The 27,221-nt window shown below is 27.3% G+C and overlaps 1 protein-coding gene across 2 annotated transcripts in view; it reads left to right on the top strand.

The window, feature by feature from the left end:
* Positions 1 to 27,221, top strand: part of LOC111027086 (octopamine receptor beta-3R-like) — a 162,996-nt gene that overhangs the window by 10,081 nt on the left and 125,694 nt on the right. The window contains exon 1 of one of the 2 annotated variants that reach the window (XM_022305310.1): positions 6,794 to 6,911. The exons of the other annotated variant lie outside the window; for it this stretch is intronic. The gene's annotated coding sequence lies outside the window, so the exon portion shown is untranslated. Of the gene's footprint in view, positions 1 to 6,793; positions 6,912 to 27,221 lie in introns of those variants that run through there. 2 annotated transcript variants of the gene reach the window in all.

The following is a 27,221-nucleotide window of genomic DNA, read 5'->3' as shown; positions in this document are numbered from 1 at the left end:
AGTGTTCTATACGCTCCTGGATTGGTAGTTTGGATTTTTAAATGATCAGCCGTTGACTTGCAGATAAAATTATCGACACCTATTAATTCAATTAGTTTTGTACAAACACCAGGGAAGTCTTCTACGCCTCGTATGAAAATTGGAGGGGGTGGTTTAGAGTAAGTGAGAACTGGATCTGGATCAGCAATTGACTGTTTTTCCTGTGCAGTAGTTTCAAAAGTTTCTTCTGTAGATTCCGGTGGTTTTAATTCATCAAATCGGTTATGAGTCGCGAATAGTTTTTTGCTTACATGTTGAAGTAGATTTGGTGACGATGGTTCTGAACTGGACTTACTAGAGTGATTGCGTTTATCACTATTAACAGGTGTCTTCGGTGACCTGGGTTTAGGATTTGCATTTGAGGTCTTGTTATTAAGATTTGCATTATTTGTATTATTATGATTACGGCTGGTCATATTTAAATGTTTAACTGTAGAATGATAAGTTTTCACGGACTGCGAAGTCGATTAATTACGCCGAGTAGCGTATATTATTATAATATTATTATAATATTAATTATTATCGTAATCGCGTGGACAAAGGTCACCGCCGCGGCGATGCCTCGTAGTGAGATTAGGTATATTATATAACCATGCACTAAATACGTATACTTAGTAAACTTAAATCTATTTCCACAAATAAAGGCTGGTTTTGGCAGCTGGTAGACACTGGGGTCAGCAATTACACTAAGAACTGAGTCGTTTGATATAAAGAACGAAAAATTCCGACAAGTTTGAGCGACATTACATTAAACAAACGCGGAGGCATGAAAAACGTGTACATTCAGCTTGGCTGTCCGCGCGTGACTGATAAAGACATGAAAGTTTTTTATTGCCACAACTGATAATAAAAATATATTATTAAGTGGCTAACTGATTATTTGAATATTATTTTTAATAGTATTTTAAGACTCTGAGTTAAGCAATTACATGTTTCTAATATTTTTTTATATATTTATTATTTATTGGTTGTACAATTCTGTGTATATTAGCGGCATGTGTCAAGGAGTAAAAACAATTCAACATTCATTATTATAGAAAGTTGCATGTAGTTGGTGCTTTAAGCGTCATAAGGTACAATTAAACGTGCTTTTAAAAAATTAAGAAAAAATAATGAATTAAAAGCAATAATATATTATGGGCAACACCAGTTTTTAACAAAATCGATCTAGTTAGTATTTTTTTTTTATATTTCATTATACACATAGTCACGATTTCTCTAAGTATTTTTGTTTTGTTGTTGAAAATAAAAAATATATTTATAGTAGATAGTTGAAACTTTTTAATATTATCTTATATTTTATTACGTTATTGCATAGTTATTATATATCGTTACAGGTAAACAGTGAAATGTCCAAAATATTTAGACTATAATAATTATAAGTAATAATTTTAAGCCATTACTATGAACACAATATTTACACCGTTTTACTGTAAGACGTCAGTATTGACTTAAATGGTTAAGTTAATAACAATGATATTGTATTTTTATTTATTTATTTTTTTTATTTATTTAAGTCTTAAACGGGCCAGGTCCAATTACATACATAATAATAATATAACAATCGTTAGACTAGTATACAAAAACATAAAAATTATAGAGAAAAAACAATTAAGTACGATATAAATAATTTTATAAAATACTTATAGCAATGAGTTAACAAGTAATAAATTACAATAATTTTTGAAAGAGTTGAAGTTTGGTGATATGAATAAATCGATATTTAATTTATTTATTGTTTTCATAATTTTATGATAGGGAGTATTGCTTGCATAATTATATGCTATTCTATCGTAATATTTTTATATAATATTTATTTATAGGTTATATAATAATATATTCGATATTTTTTTCAAAAATGTATTCTGCCAACCATATTACCTATATAAAATTAAATTACTAATAGTAATATAAATAAAGTATACAATTTTCTTAGAAATAGACGCAGACACTCTGTTTCCATCTTCGGAGCGGAAGTTCGGATTCGTTTTTCGTATAAAATGGTTTATCATTAAATTCAAATACATTCACACATATTAAATTTCCCTACCTACCTGCTCAATAACAAGGCAAAAACGAAATTATTTATACAACAAAGCGACTTCTTAGTAAAAAAAAAACCATATATTTTGATGGCAATGTGTAGGTACTTAACGACTATAATGTTTTAATTCATATCTTTAAAATTAACAATACAATTATGAATTTATTGATTTATTTAGGTAACTATATAAAGTACCTGGCTACATTTTTTTTTTTTTTTGAAACTTTGCATCATCAATTTATCTGTTTATAACTGATGATGTCCGTATTATATGTCATATATATATAAATATATGTATATAAAATATATAAGTAAAATATATATACGAGTATATATATACTTATTGTTATATATATGACAATGGTATTATGGTTTGTATGACGGATACAAGATTTTCATTTAGCTGTGCCATTCTGACGAATTTAAAGATTTAAAAATCTCATTAAATAGATATGAATGAAAAGGGTATTTATTTAAGCTTGTTATCAGATAAATGTGAAATTACATGTTTGAATATTACTGTTTGTTCTTTGGTTCTTTCAAATTCATTTAACATACATATGAATCGATGCATTTAACGACAATATTAAATAAAATGAAATTGTTTTAGTTCAGGCTTCTAGGGATATAGTTATAACTTATAATATTATTAGTATTCTAAAAATGTGACTACCAACGTAAGATTTTAAATGAAGATACTAATGAATCTTTTTGAGAATAGTACAAGACTAAGATACATTTTCAACTGATGTTTTTTAATTTGACTAGTTTATTTATTTACTGATGCACATTAGTTATTTAAACTAGCAACATGTATACATTTTAACTAGCCAGTAAGAACTATATTACAATATATAAATATCCACTCAAAACAAGCAATAAATCTAAATTTTTTGACATTTATGGTTTTTTAAGCTTGGCTAAATTGTTTTGTTTATTAATTTAAATATAATTATTTTTATTTATCAAAAAAAATATTTATTTCAATAAATAATGTCTCAAAATAAATTATTAATATGGTAAAAAATGTCTTTGGACATTTTCGATAGATATATTACCTATATTTATTTTATAGAGGAGGATAGACTTAATGCTGAATAGTTTGTCAGAATTATAAGCTAATTAAATAATGCAAGTATATATTAAATTATTTTTTGATTTTTTTCAATAATGATATAATATAACCATACTTCTTCAGGAACTATCTATCAATTATTTAATTGTAAAACTGTATTATAGGGGAGCACTGATTCTTTTTTTAAATATTACCTTCTCAGTTCGTAAATGTAAAAGTAACCCATATGATATATGTTCCAAATATTTTTAATTTAAAAATGCAATAAGAAATTTATTATATTATCTCAACAATAACTAACAAGGTTATACATTTTACTTCGTAACACATATTGTATTGAGATAGAATTAAGCAAGTCAGTAGACTTACTCGTATTATTGAGTATTCAACCAATATAATATTAAATTTTACTGATGATGTTTATTACCAGAATAATTCAATTTCCATTTTTGCTTAAGGAACAATCGAATTCCATTTAAAATTTTAAAATATGATAAGTTTCATACTAAAAATTATTATTTAAAACACAATATTATGAATTATTCTTTCTTTGTTTCATAGTGACGAAAAAAAGTAGAGAAAAATCATTATATTACAGCATTTTTTTTTTTTTTTTGTCAGTCTTAAATACTACCATTATTATTTTGGTAAATAATATTTTTTCTTCTTAAGATAATTATGCTTTGATGAAATCAATTTCAAACAAAACTGCCCCGTTGTTATACGGTGCCTTCATTCCAATGGTTTAATCAAATTAAGAGGTAAACTTTGACTCGAGAAATATACAAAATGTATCCCCACCCCTCCACAATATTAGTACAGTAGTTAAAAAAGTAATGAAAAAATAATGAAATTGTAAATTTATTTTTAAGTGTTTGCTCACATTTAATGATTAATAAACAATAGTTTATTTTTTTTATCAAAAACCTGGAAAATCTCATGATTCAATGTCATTTTTTTTCATACACTTTGTAAGCCCGAAATATTGTTTCGGTTAAATTCTACGAGTACTATTTCAAGGTTTTTTTTGAAATATGGAATTTGGTTTTACGTTAATTAATGTTCCATTTTTTTAACTTATGATCACAGACAACAGTAGACATTTTACTCCTCTATTTTGGACACAGGTCTAAAATCAATAAACAATACTAATCACTTTTAAATCTGAATACATTTCTAGTACTATCCCATTGCTGTCCATATAGAAATTTGAACGTAAATTCAAAATGTCCAACTTAGAGTGACGTATTGCATGTAATTCGGTGGTTGAATTTCCAATTAAAACTACTTAACCATATTTTTTTTTTAATTTAACTTTGTAATACGATTCATTTTCATTTTAATATGTTTGCTATCAATTTATTACCCAGCCATAAATTACCCAAATATGGTGCAATAATTTGTATACTACTATTTTCAAATTAATAATACCAATTCAAACACATCATCCACGTTACTGCAGAAGCACACTGACGCCAATATTCTACCAAATACCCATATACAGTTTCACCTATAACTGACTTAAACATCGAATTTTTTTTCTTTCACTACAATCTGCCAAAATGTTGCTGAAGTGTTGTCTTGATGATTACCTTATTATTAACACCCGAAGCTAATTTGGGATCACTGGCAATTAGGTACCTCCACTATAACTGGACCATCTTACAACTGGTGAATATATTCGATAATCACATTCAGCCAATCTGATGCAATTTTTCCGATTCTGTGATCAGCTTAAATTAAAAGTATATACGTTTTATATTTAATTGAAACATATTTTTGCAACTTACTACAATATCATTTATTTTGGTTATAAATTAAAATAGTAGTTATTTGACTGCATACACAACTATATTAATGTGTATACATTAGAATTATTGTCTCTCAAAAATATTCACTATATCAAAAATATGACCATAAACCAACCTATATGTTGAGAGAAAATGTTCTCTTCAGACTAGAATGACAGGCACAAAAAAAAAATAGTAATAAAAAAAAACTATGAAAGCGAACTTGATTAAGACTTTGGCATGAATAATTACAACTTTTTTTTAGAATTATTTATTTATCTGCAGGAATAATTCAATTATTTATTATTATTTTAACCTATTTTAATACTCATTAGTAATTTTTACTCAATATTGATTTCATACAATTTTAATTAGTTAACATATAAATTAAAAACTATTTATAATTTAATTTCAATGTATCATCATAAGTGCAGACATTGAAGTGTATTATATGCATAGGTTTATTCTAGTTTATTTCTAGTATCATTCTATTTTTTGTATAAGAATATACAAATAACAATTTGGTTATCTGTATATGTTTTTAGTCATAAAAATAAAACCAAAGATTTAAAATTTAAGTATAGTACATTTTAATAAGTTTAAAATATGGAACAATGTATGATCTATTTTACATTTTCATCTCATATGTATTTTTTATCGTTTACAGTTTGATATAATAATTTATTATTTAACGACAAAGTATAAATGAACAATTTTTCTGATAAAAAGCTTTAATTCAACAAAATTATATATTTAGTTATAATATATATAATTATATATAAATTATATTTATTAATTTTATGGCGACATAGATACATATAAACAATTTTTATCAAACAATTATGTTTGCTACCATAGAAATAAATATTTTTAAATGCACCTAGATATAGTACAAGCATTCCAAAAATATCAAAGGACCGCTTACATTTTGGCTGGTTGTAGAAAGAGCCGCAATGTCATATGTTTAGATTTTTATGACAGTTATACAATAGTTTACTTTCGACAAATATGATAAGGTCATTTTTATTTATTAATATTACAATTCGGCCAATGGGACAACTATAGAAAATTACAGACTGGTAGAAAAATATTTCTCTAAGGGCCGAAACTACTGAATCCGGCACTGCTTAGGTAGCAATTAACCATTGATGTCATTGTATTATATATTTTTTAACTGTTGGCAACAAACTTAGTGCGTTTTGTTTTTCTTTGGTGCATTTAAAAATATTTAATCGTTAATAATTATAATATGAGCTATCAAAGCAAGAATATTATGATAATATAAGTACAACATCAAACATTTAATTCTGGAAAAAATTTAAAAATTCACTCTAAAATATGTAAAATGCTAAATTATGTTAGTATAATGTATTCTCCACATTTTTAACAAAATAGTGCATTCATGCGTACCCGGATTTAGTTTAACTAGCAAATAAAAATAATTATTTCAGATTAAGCAATTATAAGAATAAAATATTTGGGGTTGTGAATTTTACAGAAGTTAAATTTTTGTTGTACATGTATATTGTACTTATATTATATTATTATCATTACGACGTTTTCCCGATCAAATAGAATAAATTTGTTAGGTCTCGCTTTCAATATGATACATAGATACCTAATTTATTAAAGCATTCTGTATGGTGACATAATACGATACTCGTTGATGTGATATAATATCGTACGGTACCCTTTATTCTGCGCCGATATAATTGGATCACATAAAAGTTAGGTTTCGCCCCGATCATATTTCATAATAATTGTAATGCATTCATAATAACCGAATGCCTTAGTTGACCCTGTACGAATATTTTAATTTGTACCATTATCAAAGCAGTGAGATGTCAATATATTTGTTTAAGGTAAGGCTTGACCGAAAATAAATTTTTTCCGAACAATATGATTGAAAAATGAAAACAAGTTTACCTGCCTACATAATGTGTGACGTGTGTATTATGATAAAGTAAGTAATAATAGTAATAACAATACTTCCGTTTTCGCATGACTTAAAAATATTACCCCAAGACTATTGCAAACATATAACTCGTGATGGTGCTCTAGCCTAATTGTTTAAATTTTATATTTTTACTAAAATAATATATAATATTCCAAGAATAAAGTAGATAAGTAGTAACCGATTTAAAATTGATCTATCTATTATAGTATTGTTGGTATAGAAATCATTGCAATTATTCTCGTTGGTTTTTACTTTTTTATTTTATTGATATCAATATTCTAATAATACAAAGTTATCGATTCAAGCATTTTTATTACACCAAAATGTGATGAAAGACATATAAAGCACACATAGTTTACATCATTATAAAACAAACACACTCAGAATTATTGCAGAACTTAAAACAATTCAATTTCAAATGTTATAGTCAATAAATCGTTAGAGTAATAATAGTTATAATCAATAGTTAGATAAACTAAAATAAAACCAAAAAATGTAGCACTTAAAAACTATTAATATTTTTAAGCTGTTTATAACAACATCATTTATACACATCAAAATAAAATAAATTATTACAACACTTTAACTTTCTACTCAGAGGAATACATTTAATTATAACAACTACATACCTACCAGTTTAATGGTAAGTAAAACTTATCATTTGACATTATTTTTTTTCTTCTATATTTTCGGTTATATGTAAATTAACGATGACAGACATGGTTCCATTATAGTCAACCAAAAAATTAACAAATATGAATTTAACATTTTTTTCTCAATAAAAAAATGTACACATAATATCCATGTAACACATTCCCAATTTATCAGCAGTATTCTGAGTACGGCTAGATTGTATAATTTATACAACAGCGAACAATTTTGAGAACTCCTAGTATAATATAGTAAGTTATGAAAAATTATAACAAACAGTTGTAGCTAAAAAATAAAATAAATTACAAATGAATATCGTCAAGGTTAATCAAGTAAGATTATAATTTATATAATTTACTTTAAAATTAATTTAAAAATTATAAAATGTATGTTAAGTATCTATCTTCACAGACATAATTGTCATTATTTTTACATTATTACCGATTTGAATGAATATAATAAAGTATTTTAATATTTTAGGAAATAATTAATTTAAACCAATACACTTATAACTATAAAGCAGAAGTAGAAGTAAAAATACAGTCATCGAAACTTATAATTTAGTACCATCTGCAATCAGTAAGGTTTCAAAGTGGTAATGCGTCTCGACGAAGTAAACTAATAATATTATCGAATTTGAGGCTCTACTGAGTCAATCGTTGAACTAACAATTTTAATTCAATGCGGTGAATATGACCTGATAAAAGCGTCTATATCGACCGGGTTACAACGAAACAAAAAAGACGAACACTTTTAATTAAATTATGTTATGAAAAAAATTACTTACCCTTTTCCGTATAAAATAAATAATTATAATAATAATAAACAACTTGTGGAAATTATGTTAAATATTCAAATAATTAATGTGCGTAATCTTAGCTATGCTAAATATGATATGTATACATTACTTCCAATTTGTCAAATCCGAAGATGTATAAACATTTAGAACTCCTAGAATACATAATAATATTATTATTATTATTTACGAGTATACTATCAGTTATTCAATTCAATCGACATAACTTTGGCAGAGAATATAAGGCTATTTCAATGGCGAATATTTATGGCAATACATTAAACCCGACACTCGTCGAAATCGTATACATATTATTATTATTATAATGGACCATTTGTATAAAATCCACATTAAACCATTAATGCTTTTACTATCGTGTTTTACGTTCGCCAATCAATCAAGGAGCCATCGAATACATGGCATTACAATATATGAATAGCATCTAGAAATATCATCCATTTCAGCGATCCCTAAATTTTTACCCACCTGTCTGAGTATATAATTCGAATTTCTTTGGTTAAACACGCAGTGGTGGATTTAACGAAAAAGGCCCAGTTTGCAAAACGTTACAAAGGATAAAACAAAAGAACAATTTCTCAGGGTTAGGTGACATTGTCGTTTTTTATAAATATTTGTAGTTTAATTGCCTCTTAATTTAAAGACTTTTTTGCCTTCGTTGTATGAAAATTAACTAAGTACCTCCGAATGAATAACCAGAGGTACCCGTCTACATAAAATTCACAATCAAAATTATAACTATGTTGTTTTATTTTAAGTGAAATATTCATATTTAAAGAAATCTTTTAGAAAATAATTATATACAAATATGAATAAAAATAAAATCTGTACATTTTCACGTTTGGTTGTACACTTTATAAAACTGTTCTGTTCCGTGCTTTCTGTTTTCGTTGTAAATGATCCATCATTTATGGTATATTTTACAATCGTAGACGATAATATTATATACAACAAAAATAAATACCAGCATCTAACTCTAAGCGCTTTAGATGTGCAGATAGTGTTATTACTTATAACCACTACCGTAGATTAAATAAGTACATTTATTCTACGGCCACTGCAGAAAACGCACACAACACATCATTCCTGAGAATATTAGCTCGAATAATTTTCATTCCCATTATGGATACAATATAATCAAAACAAAATTGTGAAGGACTGAGTCCAGGGAGCGTCCGTATTTGTTCCGTTAAACCCACTTAAATAACGCCCAGTAACAACAAGTATAGTGAATAATGATAATATATAGTCGAGCATAATGCGGCATGCAATTGATTCGATATCAAGTTCAAGTACATAGTACATATAGTTTAAACCTGCCAGGACAATAATATCATTATAATATTCTGATTTTATTATAACAACACGGCCGACATGCAACGGCGTATTATAATATATTACGTTCCAAAAGACTTACAGGTACACTACATATAGAGGGGCAATAACGACAACAACAATTTAAAGTATTATCACCTTTTATTTCAACCCCAGGTCGTAGCTTTGATTTTATAATAGACTGTTATCATAAAATCAATGGTCATAGGTAATATGTATTTTTTTTTTAAGTATGCCTACTCGTTTTGATTCTAGGCCTGCAGTATTAAAAATGCTTTCGAGTTCGTGAACGACCATAGATCGGAGTGAGCGAATTATAATCACACGTACATTTTGGAGGGGAATAGCGAACACGGCACTTCAAAAATAGATAAAGTATGCAGATCATCGTTTTTTCTTATAAAATTAAAATCTCTCCGGTGCCTGGGACAAACCACTCTGCAATACGTAAAAATAATAGCAAACGCAAACGTTTTCTATAAAGCGTTCTATCTTTTGATCCGGATAATGCAGCGCGACGCGACGGCTACGTTTTCGTACACTCAAACGCGGAAATGCGTATCGCATCTTAAAATAGTTTCCTATGAAAACTAGGTCGTCTTATCTTTGTCTTGTACGTTTGACGCAATATAATTCTGGTCGACATTTTCACTTCGGATGCGGTACTGTCTGTGTATTTGTATACACGTCTCGAAATCCGATCCTCGTCTTCCGTTTTATTCCTTTATTTTTTTATCATCATCATTATTATTATTATTATTATTATTATTACTATCATCATCAGCATCATCATTGCACCACCGAGTCGAAGAAACGGTTTACACCGATATCGAATGGTCCGGTATAAAATGCGTTGGTTTTATACATCGAGTCCCGCTGCAGACTGCAGTTGCGCAAAAACATAATTTTTTATCGGCTTATAAATGAAGTATATTATATGTATGGACTTTTTGATCGGCTAAAACCAGAGTATTCGTAAAATATTGTTTCTATGGACTGCGACAGTCGGACAAACATAACAATATTATATAGTAAGTACCTGTATAATCCAAACTCGGATTCTCGTTTCGTACACATACTATTACTCTGGCCGTTATTGTTGTTGTTATTATAATAATGTCATAAATTCTACTGAATACACCTGCTATTCGGCTGTTGAAAACGGACATCCGATGATCGAGATCCAACACGAATATAATACGAATAAACGACGAATAGTGCGTTCACACCGACGACGTCCGACGCATCCCTCGCGGTGGTTTCTAAACAAGTACGTATCTCGTAGACACGGCTATCGCTCTATACATTATAGTGGTTTGGGTACAATATTACACTTGGGGGAGAGCTCGAGTTGGCAGATATTCTCGCCGAACAATAGCTACACATTTCGACCGTTTCCATTTACACGGTTCCGTGACCAGGTTAAGGTTAAAACGGACTGGTATATACCTACCGACGAACAAGAAATGCGTCTTTACTGCGGTTTACGGGTTGAAAGATACCAGACCTATAATAATACTAGCTAGACGACGATTGACGACGAGCATTGTACCTTATCACTTCTTCGGCGGACGCATAATCATCTTCTCTATTTTCTATGTATAATATTCTAATAAATGTGTACCTATACACTTCTGTTTTTGAAAAAAATATCTTAGAAAAAAAAACAGGTGCAATACGATTTAATCAACTTCCGTATATTTTAGTCATACATTCTTATTTCTAATTCAACCATATCAAATTCGTAAATTTTTAGACGGTTATTATAGAGTAACCCATCCCACGAAAAGAAATGTAAAATTATTACTGCTAATAATATTACAATATTTTGATTACTCTTCCGTTTTTCTGAAAATACATTTCTACAGTTTTGTGATACTTACTTGATATTTATCAAAAATAGTGTTATTATTTTCAAATCAGTTCGTCTCATTTGTTATACCAATTACCTAAACCTAAAAACACTGGCACTTCAGACATGGCATTTAGACAGGTTCGGCCGTTGTTTTAAAAATGAAATAAATTATTTTATTTACCTGCAGTTGAGTAGGTATCACTTATCAGCCGTCACACTTACCGTACAAGCACTAACAATATTTTAGTCTAATAGGATAATTAAATAATTTCGGTTGTCGTGACGTCATTTTGTTTTCAACAAAAGTACCCTCCAAACTGCCACAAAGTGCCGCATCAACACGTCAAACCGTTGAACCGTGCCCACCCGCACTGCCCGTCCGGCTGACGTCTACAAAATAATATTATATTATATTATATTATATAGGTAATGCGATGGTAATTATATTGATGGTTAACGGCGTAACGTTTTTTTGTTTTTCTTTTCTTCGTGTGTTTTGAATTTGAGCTGTTGGAGAACATCCCACAGCACACAAATCTCTACCTATATGAAACAATAATGATTAACAAACAGACAAACGACAACAATAACGACAACGCCGGCAACAACAACAGCAACAACAACAACAACAACAATAATAACAATATAATCGTACGATACAACTATATTATATTATTATTTACTCCCTTCATTTAGATTTATAAACACCGGTAATGTCGACCTTTTGCCTGCCGTGATTCGTAGAGCCGGTTATTATACGCGTATACAGGATCAATAAATGTAGGTAGGTACTACGTTTCCTCCAAATGCAAATATATGGTACGGAAACCCTTTTAAATTAATACACAAACTAATTACACGCATTCGTTGAAAAACCGGGACAGTGCGTTTTGTGTTTTACGATCTTAGTGGCATTGTTGCACGATTAATCGATGTGCGACTTGGATTAATTTCGTGATAAACCAAAACGCGCTTAATGAGTCGACGCGGGTTTTGAGAACGAAATGCTCTGTACGGAATCCGTACGAATAACAATTAAATATCAATTAAATATGTGTGCTACATATGTGTATACTACGAGATTTTAAACGCGAGCGACGACGTGTCCAAAATAATTAAATTCGAATGTGAGGTTGTTCGTAATCTTAATATAATACAACGTACATATAAGTTAATGTTTCTTTGTTTGTGATATAAAGACTCAAAAACCACTGGCCCGTTTCCAATAAAAGTTATATTATTATCAATAGATTCCTTATTCGGACTCGGAGGTGTTTAAATAGTATGTCTTAAGTTTTTAACCCCAATAGGTTTGATACAGAGTGATTCACGCTTGAATTTAGTTTCGGATCACTAAAATCGAGTATTTTTTTGTTTATTTAAATGATTAACATTGGTTACAGATTATATTATTAATATTATAAGTAGAAGAATGACATAGAAAATAGATTTAAAAAACAACAAATCCTAAAATTCAGTTCGTGTATTGATCTTGGTTTTTTATAGTAATAAGACAAACATAAGTTCAGAAATATTTTCTTTTCGTGAATATTTAATTAGTTTAATTCACTATCATAATAGGTACCTATTTATAAATATATACATCATTTGATTTTAAAACGTCGTTTTTTAAAAAAAATAATATACACCGCAAAAAAAATTTTTTTAAACAATGTTTTCAAACTTGAAACTTTGAATTTAAAAGTATAAAACATCGAATAGCACCACTAAAATGAGTGAACAATTTTAACTTGAAATCCTTATGTGTCGCACTATATTTTACATTAAATTTTTTTGTATATGCAACATATTGGTCACATGTTAACAATATGTTGAATATATTATTGCCTTATTATTGCACTTGAATTACAATATAGGTACCTATAGTACATACTTACTGAGAACACTGATTTAGTCCATATTTCCTAATAAAAAAAAGTAAAAACAGAAATAAAAAAGGTTTTAACTTAAATTATACATGAGTTTATAAAAAAAAAAAATAGGTAGGTATATTTATTTTTCGTTGAAGCGAATAATCTTGTCGTTTATTATTTATTTTGCTATAATTAAATTGTAGAAAATGTCAATTAAAAATAATCAACTAAATACGTTTAAACTTTATGAGGTTTAGAGAAATATTGTACGTTTGATATAATTTATCGTGATTCGTGAGCATTACATTTATCAAATTAGTATTAATAAATCATGATTATTTTGCACATTTATCATTTTTATTTTATTTTTATATTGATCTTAATAAATTTAAACTTCAGATAATATATGGCCATTAGTTAAACTTTTGATATAGATTTATTTTACACTGTATTTTTTTTATTTATTTAGTTCCTTCAAACAGATTGATTTGTATTGTAAAATGAAACGTTTTGGTATTATCCTAGGTACACATTTATCCTATTTGTATTATAATTAGATAAACTGTTAATCATTTGATTAAAGGAACTAAAAACAATGATTAACTATGTCATTTATACTGTTATATTATATACATATTCAAATGTACTTCTGTTTTAATAATTATATTTATCCACAAAATGTATTTTAAGTAAAAAAACTATTTAAAAATTAGTAATCATTATTTTATATGAACTAACTGGAAACGGTAATTATAATTGTCAGACAATAACTAACTATAACTACTACTAACTACTAAGTTATTTATTATCATGTCTCCTTAATCAAGTAAACCGTATATTATAATAATATTGTCCTATAAGAACCACAAGCCAGTAATAAAAAAAAATACGATAATAATTATAAGGGTATGGGCATAATATGGCTACCTGTAGCCTACTTATATAAATTAGGTTAATATTGATATTTATAAAAGTTTTTTTTTTCTTGCCTGACCTAACCGAACAATATACTCTGAACGTGTCTACTGAAAAACATCATACTATTACCCATTGGCTATTACATATTTGGGGTTTTCTTTTACTTTTTTCATAAATTACTCAAACATGATATCCGTAATAACAGTAATAATACTATTATAATATATATTTATCAAAAAAATGTTTATAATTATTTTATAAACATTTTCATTGATCGAAGAGGGGTACCTACCTTGTAATTTAAACTTAAAGATTTATTTTTAAAATGAAATGCATTCAAACGATCAGAAACAATATTCCGTTTACAACGGACGACGAAGGTAATCTCAACAGACTTGATACCCTATTATAGGTTCTGTATAGTAAATGTTACGCATAAATATATCCATACACATATAGGTTTGCAATTGCATGATTGTATTGTTCACAATAATAATATATTAATTTACATATTTTATAGCCGATTGCATTCTTTCAACGAATAATAACGCTCGATTACAAACATTTTAAATGGAATTTGGTATATGCATATTTGAACACAAAATATGTGTTTCGATTAAAATTGTCTGTCGTAGAGTTCCATAGTTATTTTCATTCATTTCCAGCTTTGTACCAAGTCCATAAATCGCGATCTAACACTATGACATTTAATGTTGACCCACTTTTGATTTATTTAAAAAAATATATCATAATATTATACTTGCATGGCATGAAAAGCTCAAACTTTCGATATTTCACGACTAACTACACCGCCAATATGATTGTAGTTAATTTTTTTTAGTGTTTAATGATTACATAACAATCATAAACCATTGCCGATATTGTTTAGATTTTTGAAAAAAAAAATCATAATAATAACTCATAATGCAATATTGTTCATAACAAAAAAAAAAATGTAAAATATTGCTATATTTATTTAAAAATAATATGTAGGCACTATGTACCTTTTGCTAGAACTTTTTCAATAAAATTACTTTCAATTTGATGCACTTTTTTGGAGCACCGGTGAGTTGGAAAATACTTTAAAACGACTAGGTACTTTCAGTCTAACAAAACTCTTAACAAAAAAAAAAGCTTATAGTCTGAATAAGTTCGAAAGAAATTTCTAAATTCATTCAAATGTTAACGCTTATTAAAAATTGTATAACATATTTTCGTTTGTAATTTGTTTGGCATTTCAGCACCTATCTATACTATGTTATTATACTTGGTACAAAATGTACATCGATGAAAACCGCTATTATAGCTTAGAACGAATACTCTTCACCTATGTGGGGGAACATTATTATTGATAACCTGTATGCGTTATGCACACAAAAGAAAGTTGTAGATGGCCCGAGGGATTCGGGGATAATCGTCTTTACACCAATATTATATTATTATTAAGTACGTTGTAACATACGAATCTCGACTTTGTCCGTCAATCAAAAATATGTCATAATGTGATTTCTTGTCAACGTTTGTTGTATTTCTTGTTGTTTGAAAGCGTACGTATTATAGTATTATTATTATGTAAGTGTTTCGCCACTGAAAAGTAATAATACTAAAACTGTATTATAATTAAAAAATAATAAATAATATGTGCATTATATGTAAGTATAATGTGTACACGAAAAAGTAATTAAAAAAATATTATATATATAAAAATATAATGAAAAACTTCAAGTATACTATAAATTATTAAATATTGAAATATAAGTATATATTATACATTATTACGTTCGCCTACTGAAATGCAGAAAATCTCAGCTCATCAATGTTTTATATTCTTAAGCAAATCGTACTCTCTTTTATACAAACGTAAAACAATTTCGAATTCTTTATTTAAAAAACAATTATTATTCTCACAATTTAAAATGTATGAAAGTTGTTGTATTATATATTTTTTATTATGCAGCGCTTGTCTTTGACAGACTGTAAGAAATAGTGTGTGTGTTTAATAATTGTGTCAATTTTTTGAATTATAACAAAAAATTATTCAATAATATTTTGAAATTTGAAAATACCTAATACAATTAATTTGAATATTTTTTTAAAATTGTATTTTTCCGTATAGGTGTTTATATTTTTATTGCTTTGTTTTTCCATAGAACTAACATGTTTTTCTTTTGTGAACTACATCTAATAAAGTATTATTTTAAAATTATATAGCTTTCTCGTTAACAATATTTACCGTTAAACGAATTCAATTTCGTGAAGCTGGTTGTTTGATTGTCAATAAATTACCGTAAATATAAGCACAAAACACAAAGATATTATTTGCTAAATTATAGAGCTGACATTTTATAAAATAAAATAAAAAATACGAGTAACGATTTTCTTTATGAGCCCTAAAATATAAACATTTTTTTTTTTTATAAATCCTACACTAAAGCAATTTTTAATCAGTAGGTATTTGAAAGTTAGCGTGCAAATACGCACTAATTACATGCAAAGTATTTGCGTTTATTTTTTTTTAACTGTAATATTTAGGAGGGCATGGTTGAAGGCATTAAAAAACACGTACGTTTCGATTACAACTAACGATTAAGTGGTATGAACACCCGGAGCTATGACAGAAACCTGGTTAGTGTGAACACCTCCACCTCGACTACCCGGACGTATGGCAAAGTGACACGATCACGTCACGAACACGGTCCCAGAACAATGGGAGAACAGCCCTTAAGAATACAAAAAAAAAAAACACAAATAAACGGATTAAATGCGATTATTTTTTATATAAAACACATATGACATTATATGTACGTACCCTATGTATTTTGGGCGTTTCGTAAGATTAATCATTTTAAAGCAATAAATAACAAATACTTTTTCTCGTATTTGGCACTGAGATTGTAGCTGCACTAAATATGTAGGTATGTTATTAAACGTCTTTACTCTTTACAGATCATTTTGAAGAAAGTTGAAACTTAAATTTTTCTACGAAAGTATAACGTGCTTGTTCCTTAATAACATTACATCATATTCTGATCATTGGAGTAATTGTTACATTTAATTGTATCAGTGGTAATGTGGCATTGATTATTATGTTCAGTATAATACTAGCTTTTAGAATAAAATAAATATAATAATTTTGTACGGGGCAATTTATTGATATGCATACGAGTGTACATTACCCATGTGAAATCATTTTATAAACAACTAATAATCATCGAAAATTTGAATGCTATACGTCATTTTTAATAAAACAATTGATGTTTTAAAATAGTGCACAAGATTATAGATATTCAAACTAGTAAAAATATTTATTTGAATTGTAAATCATGAATAATTATATTTTTTAGTAAGGAACAGAATTACATAGCTTGGATCAATTTTTCTTTTGTTTAAAATGCATGTATTCTTCATGTACATTATTGTTATGTTGTACAACTATAAACAATAAATAAAATCATTCATCATATTATAATGTACGCGCATTTCAAAAATGTTTTAAAATAAACCGATAACATTTTATCATTTTATTGTTATTTACTTTAAACGTGTTTATTTAATGTTTTTAATTTAAATTTCAAAATATATTATAGATATTTTTTTAATGGATAATAAAATTTAACAGTCTAATAAAAGTATAAAACAAATTTATTTTTTATTTTTGTCGGAGAAAAATATTATTATTGGCATTATTTATTTAGTCATTAGTAGATATTAATATCTTATTAGTCTTTTAACTTTTTAAATCACGAGTAAAATATTTCTTTTTACAAAAATATTGATTTATTTATACTTTTGGTTTTTTACACGCGATTTTAATTTTTAATTTAAACTAAAATTATTAATTTTAAGTTTTATTTTAAACGTAAGCTATTTTATTAATTACATGATTTAATAATTTTATAGTTTAATTTTGTAACCTACATCTGCGTCTATTATAAAATTAAACATTATTAAAGACAATTTAGTCATTTGAGAAACGCTCTAATTACATTCGTTGGTATTCCGGCTTAAGACTTTTAGTCGACTAAAAAGTAAAAATGTATCTGTTTGCTTGTAATACGTACAACTACTGTAATACATAATATAGTTTAATATTTTCATGGTCTAAAATATTTTTATTTTTTTCTGGTTAGCGTTTCGATCAAGTAACAAATTATTCAGTTGCGCAATTTTTGTTGGTAAATTGTATGCAATTTGGTTATTTATCAAATCATTACCTATTTTATAGTATAGTGTTGAAATCTTTAGTAAATGAAAACGATAAGACACTTTTGTGGTGTCCACCTATAGAATTGGTATAATAATATGTGATTCCCTAGTGTTGTACTTATTTTGTACTATTATATTCATCAGTAGAAATTTGACACTAACCTTAAAACTTCCACGATATTCTGCTGTGACTAATTAATGGCTGGTCTGGGTGGATAGTGGTTTTTCTCGGTACAAAATAAATTATACGATGAGTATAGCATAAAGAAAGAAAAAACGATACTGTATCCTCCGTACAGTAGTAATTGCAGGCAATAAATTGCAGTCTAAAATGAGGAGTGGCACGTTAAGCGGAAAACTCTTAACAAATTAGCAAAATATATGGGAAAGAAACAGCTGTAAAGATGGCGACTCCAAACGAGACCGAAACATCAGTTTTCCAAAAAAACAGCATGATCGAAAGTTTATATAGTTGTACATTAATGTTCACGAGATATCTTCGAGCTTTAACTATATATACTTACCCGATATTGGTATTTATATAAATATTATGTATTCCGCTATAAATAGTTTAATATATATTTAACTGCTTTAAGCATCGACAAACATTTTCAATATTTCAATACTACATAACTAAAAAGCGTATTAATACAATACTACTTTTATTGACAGTTAGATGGTCATAAACTATTTTGGGTCTATACCTATAGTTTATTGTATACTTTTATATAAGCTTTCAGTTTAGTGAAAAATAACACATGCGTTTTAATTATATCCGAGATAATAAAATACATTTTTTTATGTTTTTAGATTCATCTAGTTGATTTGTAGTACACTTTAAGTTTAACCATGGAAAGTGATGTAATAAAATATGCGCTGATAATATAATTTTAAGCACGAGTTTCTACCAACTAAACTTTATAAACACCTAAATTAAATTGTTCAAACTCCTGTAAATATCACCTGGATTACTATAAAAAATGAATGTCTTAGACTTTTTCATTTATTGCACGTTAACTAAAATGCTCGTACTTAATTTAATTAAGCTTAAGTAATTTCAATGTACTCAAGTCCACGGAATAATTGTTAATGCAATAAAATATTGAAGGATTATGTGCTGTAAAATAAAATAACGAAAGTCATTTAATTTATTTGTGTATCGAATAATCATTCCCTCGAATCATTCACACATACCTAACTATTGTTGATTTAGTTACCAAATGTAACTTGAATGTAGTATTTATACTAAAGATTAAATATCATTATTCAAACTATGAGAATTTTCACTGTCCGCATCTACATTTTAGTTGTTCAAGCTGCAAAATTGCGTTCTTGGAAACCGAACGATAGTAATATTTATTTTATTTTGGAAAAATCACTAAAAAAAATTACAATTTCATAATTTTACCTGTTTCTTTTTATATATTTATTTGTTTAATTCTATCATTAATATGTAAATAAAATGTTATACAATTGTAAGTTTAAAATAACGTAGGTTTTTAAGTAGTCACTCGTAATTAGTAAGGTAAGTGACTCACTGTAATTATAGGTGAGTTAAAAATTGTAATTCAGTGATATATGTATCTTTGTATTTTGAAAACGAAAAACATTTCTATGCATATTTTATGATATATATATACATTGGGTATTTTTCTTTATTATTCATATGGTGCAGATTGAGCTATATTTTTTCGAAAACAACATAAATAATATACAATTATTACTTATTAGTTAGGTAAATGAAAATAATTAGGTAACTTAAGCTCAGTTAAACGAACACAAATTTATTTGTTAAACAATAACAAACAATACATTTGAATTCACCTAGTGTTAAGTTATTATTAAAGAAACAATTATTAACTTAAATCAGTTAAATAAAAAGTTAATGTTAAATTTAATGTTTAGATTAATTTTTTTTTGTCTAGTTAATACCACCATTTGTTATTATAGTATATTATTCTTAATATTACTTAATATAACAATTATACCTAATAATACCTAATAATACCAATAGTGTGTATCTTTAATTTAGTGAATAGGTAGATGATATAAATATCATAATTTATTATGAGTATTATTATTTTTGAAATTTGACTATGTATATAAAATTATAACAACATAATGAATTGTAAAAAGTTTCAAGTCACAACTTCAATTACAAGATACACACGAAATCTGTGGCAAAGCGAGTTTCCAGTTTTTAAGGATTTTAACTGAGTTAAAGTTATTCATTTTAATTTATAACTTAACCACTTTTGAAATTTAGATATAATATATAATACCATTTAAATTTATTTTAGCTACAAATTAAACTTGTTTTGTATTCAGGACTGCGTTTTATTTATATGATATCTTGATTCAAAGAAGCGTAGCATAATATTTCGTTGTTACCTAACCTAACCTAACCTAACCTAACTTATAAAATGCTTTAAGCCCTGCTTACTTATAGGATAAAGTGAAGTATTAAAAAATAAATTTAATATAACTTCGGTCACTGAGAACTAAATCTAAAAACTTTGATACTTCCAAATATATGTTCATTGAATTAATAATATATTATCAGCTGGCAACCCAAATAATTTACAAATGGCTCTCAGCTGGTAAAAGTTTTCGAAACTGTTATAAATTACAATAATATACTTTACTTTTCTCAATACGTATTTTTGGTACATTTTGTATTTATAGTTTCTATACGAGAGAAGTTAACACAGTTATGTGTTCATAATAACTACCGATTTAAAATATTCAAATGATTTTTTTCAGCCGATAAAAAGCTATATCACATGTAAGTTATCCAATTTCACCAACGTGATTAATTTTAGATAATGAGCAAAGCGATGAATGTATTAGTTTTGTGTATTATTTTTATGACCGTAATCATCTTTTGGAGCATTAGATATATGCTCCAGTCTTCAAATTTGAATGTGGTTTCTGGTAATAAAACGGATCTAGTGGGTACTTTGAGGAGTCAAAAGTAGAGAACTATAATATTTGAAAGTACCTTTTTTTCAAAATAATCGCCATAAACTAGGAAAAAATTATCTTTTATTTTTATATCCATGTTACGCATTTTTCAAGATAACACCACTCTCTGAAACATTAAAAAACTTATAAAGTTTTAACCATCCTATGCCACAAACCTATAGAAAGTAGAAAGTGTGGTAAATTTAATAATTTACCAATTTTTCGAGTAAACTTGCTTCCCTGAAATGTATGTTTGTATTGCAATCATTTTCGTTTTCAGATTAAATGAATGTAACACAATGTAATCACATTTATTATCCTAGCATAACCTACCAATGTGTTTTTTTTCTGATTTGAACATTTTCTGTATTTTTAAAAATTGAATTGATTCAGTTTTTTTATAACAGTATAACATGAACTTTTGTGTCATAACTCGTGAGTGTCAAATATGATTAATTATGAAAATTTGTATAATTTAATCACATAATAATATAAATGACGCTAAAATTAATGTTTTATGCAGATCCATGATGTAATAATATATTAAACTGTATAAATTCATCGTTGTTAACTTATCAATAAATCCTCAAGAACATATTTTAAATTACACTAGGTATTGAAATTCTCCATAATATCATATATTTTAATTAAATACCTGTGCATATACGGGTCCATCATTTTTCGAAGTTTCTTGACTGCGTCGTAATATTTTCCACGGCGTTAATATATAATATAATATACCTCACGTTATTGTCCGTGTTATTGTACCTACATTGTGATATTCTCACGAAATCCTCGTTTATCAAAAACTATAATACATTCAATAGGTAGGTACATAATAATCCTCTAAAATGTATTATAATACTATACAGTCACAATTAAAAATAAGAGGAATCTACAAAAACCGTCCAAAATTATTACATTTTTCTGCACTAAAAAACAAGGTATTATACATTATAATAGTGTGATTACAGGAATGCACATACATTTTATGGACATACTATTAATACGAATTTCCGATAAAATATTTTTAAGTTTTATAATTTAACCATTGACTTACCGTTCATAAAAAAAATAATTAATGATCACTCTTAACTTTGTACTGTGCTTATGTGCAGCACTATGCAAGTGCAGCAAATAATATTTGCTCCCAAAAGTAAACTGCAAATAATTTCATTCAAGCTAAATCCTTCCAAACACAGGTACACTCCGTTATCTAGAAAGTTCTATTGACTTTACGACCAGCATTGTGGTTTATGCATAACAACGCATTATAATTCATGAAACTATGTTTAGCAATAAGTGATTTAAATGAGAAATATGGATTAAAACAAAATATTATGTATATATATGTATTTATTCACCAACGTTATTATATAAATTGCATTGCAAAAACCATTAAACAACGCTATGGCCTCATCCCTTTAATTGGAGAAAACTCATTACATGCTATTTTCTAGGGATTACACGCGAGATATTAATGTTCTTTTATGCGGGAATTATAAAGTCTGATACACACAATTTTAACAATAATAATACTCTTAAAAATTAAACTCACTTTAATTCAAACCACAGGGATGAAAAAAAAATGTTATGCGTAGGACGAGAAAAAAAATATTGAGGTTCATTGATCGTCGTCGTCGTAGTGTTTTGTCATTGTTGGTGTTTCAGCTTTTTTTTAAAACTCAATAAAATCCTTCGGGGTTCATTCAAACCGCTGCGATCATTAAAATTAAAATATATCCATGTATTATCTATCATTACATTCTGAACCGACCGTGATGAATGTATTTATTTTTCAATGATGTGTGTTTTTGTTTTGTTTTTGTGTATGAAGACTTTGTGAGAAGTAGACTTTTTATAGTGGGAAAAATGCTACGATCTTCAACTTCGACGGTGGTTTTTGATAGCAAATTGGTTCTAGCTAGAAACCGGGGACAAAAGTTTTTTATTTTATTTTTTAAACTCTATGTGGTTTTCACTGTGTCTGTACAACTTATGTATGCATTCAAATAATATGAGAGAGTATAGGTACTCATCACAGATTGAGAAAAAAATAGAAAAAACTGTCCTTTTTACTGCGCAACTCTAAACCTACTAAATTAAAATTTTTTATTTGCTGTCATTCAAAAACTAATAAAAACAGATTTGATTTTTTCCCTGGATATTTATTATTATCATTAATTAAATATGATATATTATAAAATATTTTGTATATTATTTATAAAAAAATGAAAATGAAATTTTCAACTTAATATAGATTATAAACTCAAAGAACTTCTAAGATTACATTTTTGTCTGTGAGTACAACGACTTGAAAATATAGTACATGTTTAATCATAAGATATTCTAAATACAAATTTTAAGAAAGTTTGGCATAGACCCACTTATTTTCTTATGACCGATTGAAGATCGAATTTTTATGACACTGGATAACTTCACATATATTGTAAATTAAAGAATTTTTCATAATTTTCTTTAAGCTATTCAAGTTTAAATGTTTATAAAAATCGTATAATCACTAAAAAGTGAAAAATATTTTGTAGTTAAACATTTTTTAAATTTTTTATTTTAATATCTTTGCTCTGATTTTAGTATCAAATAATAATATTAATTATTCTTACAGTTGTTATCTATGGAACTCAGAAATACAAATTCACATTTCTTTATTAATGAAAAATATTCTAATTTCAGTTATTTTGTTGTAATTCCAAAAGATGTATTTGTACAGACTTGAACTTTTCGCAACTACGTACATTATTATTTACTTCACATAGGTACTACTTGTCGTAATTTTTATTTATTTGATAATTATTCTTTTACTCGTTATTCATAACAAGCATAAAACACACTCCGAATAAATTAAGACTTTCAAGCATTAATTTTAGTTCCGATATTTTTCAAAAGCTACTAATTATACACTAATTATTACGGGTTGTATAATAATTAGTACCATCCCTATCAGCTTTTCTGTCATTGCGTAAGTACGTTTGTAAATAAAATACGCATACGGCATACGTTACGTGATGATTATTGTCCCTTATTTTGGAACATCCCTCATATTTTATTCGTTCTTACATACAACATATATGTTATTTAATAAATATAATAATTCATATTATTACATAAATATTGTTTTTTCATTTAGGTGGATTTCCAATTTCCCTTGTTGTCATTGTAGATGTTCATTTAAAATAATATCAAAAAAAACACAATCGTTCTTCTATTACAATTGAATTACTGAGAGCAATCACGTCACATAAAAACATTTCAACTGTATTATAATTATAGGTTAGTTAGACAATAAATGTTAGCAGTAGTTCCACAGCCAAAAATACAAGCTTGGTAAATTTAATATTGCATGGTACTGCTGTTAAAGATTTAAAACCAATAAAAACTTCAGAAAAAAATTTTTTTACATTTATATAAAACATATTATAATAGGCACAGTTGACGGGGTGAATAGTGGGATGGCTAATCCCCCCCTTTCCAAAAAAACTGAAATTTGTAAACACTTACAACATTTAGTGTTTTTGTAACAGATACTAAAAAAGTTGGGTACGGACGGTAGCTTCAGCTCCTCTCCTCCCAAATGACATACACTATTTTCCCCTATGTGGCTATGTGTATGTCAACGAATAGATACTAATATAATATGACTTAACTATGTTAAATAAATCAACAGGTAGGTACAACACAGAGCGAGTAAATCATTACCTATAACTACAACAATAATTAATAAAATCTACAATTGTAATATTAATATTAAATAAGTAATATCTACATTATAAATACCGAAAGCCCGAATAATAGTTTATTTGAAACAACTTGCTTATTAACTGTCACAAAAATAACAACTTGTGTATTTTCTGAAACAAATAGTTCGTTAAATACCACAGAATATACAACCAACATTAAAACTGAAACAATTGAAAAATTAAGTAACACAAAATACAATTTAAAAGTACAATTAATATCGTTACTGAGACCATAAGAGAATTAAGGTACACGGATTTTATAAGTTTATTCTACTATTTGTATTAATGGGACAATTAAACCATTGTATTATATAAATATTACAAATACCTTGTAAATAGAAAAGCCATAAATTTGAATATTGTTCTTAATATACATTGCGTTGGGAATAGTAATATTTCTTACAGTTATAATCATAGTGAATATTATTCATAAATGTAAATTTACCAGCTGGAATTCACATCATAATATTTATTATGAACTATAGGAATGGTAGGATTTGATAAACAAAAACAAAAATCAATTACCGATAACATAACAAATAATATACCTGTATAGATTTACTCGTATTTTATATTCACGAAATGTCATCAAGAGACAAGAACATTAGTAATTATATTATATTATATACATAAAACAAAGTAAAAATTATTTAAACCTTAATATAACACTTATAATAGGATAAACCATTGATTTATACTACAGAAACTTGTAAAAGATAATTTAAATACTACAAGACACAATTAGCAGAGAACAACAGTTTATTCAAGCAGAACTAGACGCAATAATAGACACTCAGTTTCATACGAAAAGCGAGGAGAATATTACATGTTGTTTTCGCATAATCACAGCTAATAATGGTTTGATGATATCATAATATCAACCTGATCGTGTGAAAATAATTGCTGAGTTGATTAAACATATTTTTGACTGACATGATGATGGAAAGAGAAATTACTAGGCCATTAGTGTGAAGAATTATACTAGTTTTTTTGCAGTAGTAGCAATGCGATATGGTATTAAATAAAAACAAAAGAGTAATATCTAGTCAATCGGATATTTAAAATTATTTCCAAGATACGAGAGACACTGGTAAAATTGTCAAATTAAAATTGTTTTAAAAAAAAAAAGAGTCAGTCGATTTGAATTAGACTAAACACAGTCAATTGGAGACTTCAAATAGTCGCAAACACAATGATTATGCTTTGATTATATAACAATAAACACTGAAATATAATCATATTAGTAATTTTCATAGTAGGAAAGTATTTCGGACTTTTTAATTCTTTAACTCAAATATATATATCATATATATATGATGTACATTTAAAAAATAATAAAATCTCTTATATGCGATAAATTATATTATTGATTGACATAAATCGAGTCAAGATTGTGATGTGGCAACAGCAATCAGTAGGAAAGTGTAAAAAACTATATATACACATGATATACGTTATACATCCTTTAAAATATATCACATAAGCCACGAGGGACATCCGGCCCGAGTCGACTCATACAATAGATTCCGAGAATTGCCTAGGTACTGAAATATCTGTGAGAGTTCTGGAATTTAGTTGGGTCATGACCAGAGAAGATCATAATTCTGTAGGGAGCATATTATTATAAATATGGCCTATAACGGGGTCTGTTTCAGACGTGAATCTACAGAGCTCGTAAGAGGAGGACCTTCGCCCTAGTATTCATCCTGCTCCGTGCCTATTAGAATTAATTATTAGCGCCCGGAATAATTTTCGTATTTTATTCAAATGGAGATTATTAAATTTTCTATTTGTTTAAATTATTTCAACTTCAACGATGAATTAAATCCGTCCAACCACTGTGTGTTGGTATTGACATACAACAATATATTATTATAGTCCTCCGATATCGTTCGTTGGTCTTGCGACGCAGGGTTACACTCGAAAACCACGCTCGCCCGA

The sequence above is a fragment of the Myzus persicae genome, unplaced genomic scaffold, assembly GCF_001856785.1.
Source record: "Myzus persicae strain clone G006 unplaced genomic scaffold, MPER_G0061.0, whole genome shotgun sequence".
Lineage (NCBI taxonomy): Eukaryota > Metazoa > Arthropoda > Insecta > Hemiptera > Aphididae > Myzus > Myzus persicae.
This window is presented reverse-complemented; position numbering and strand designations above follow the sequence as displayed.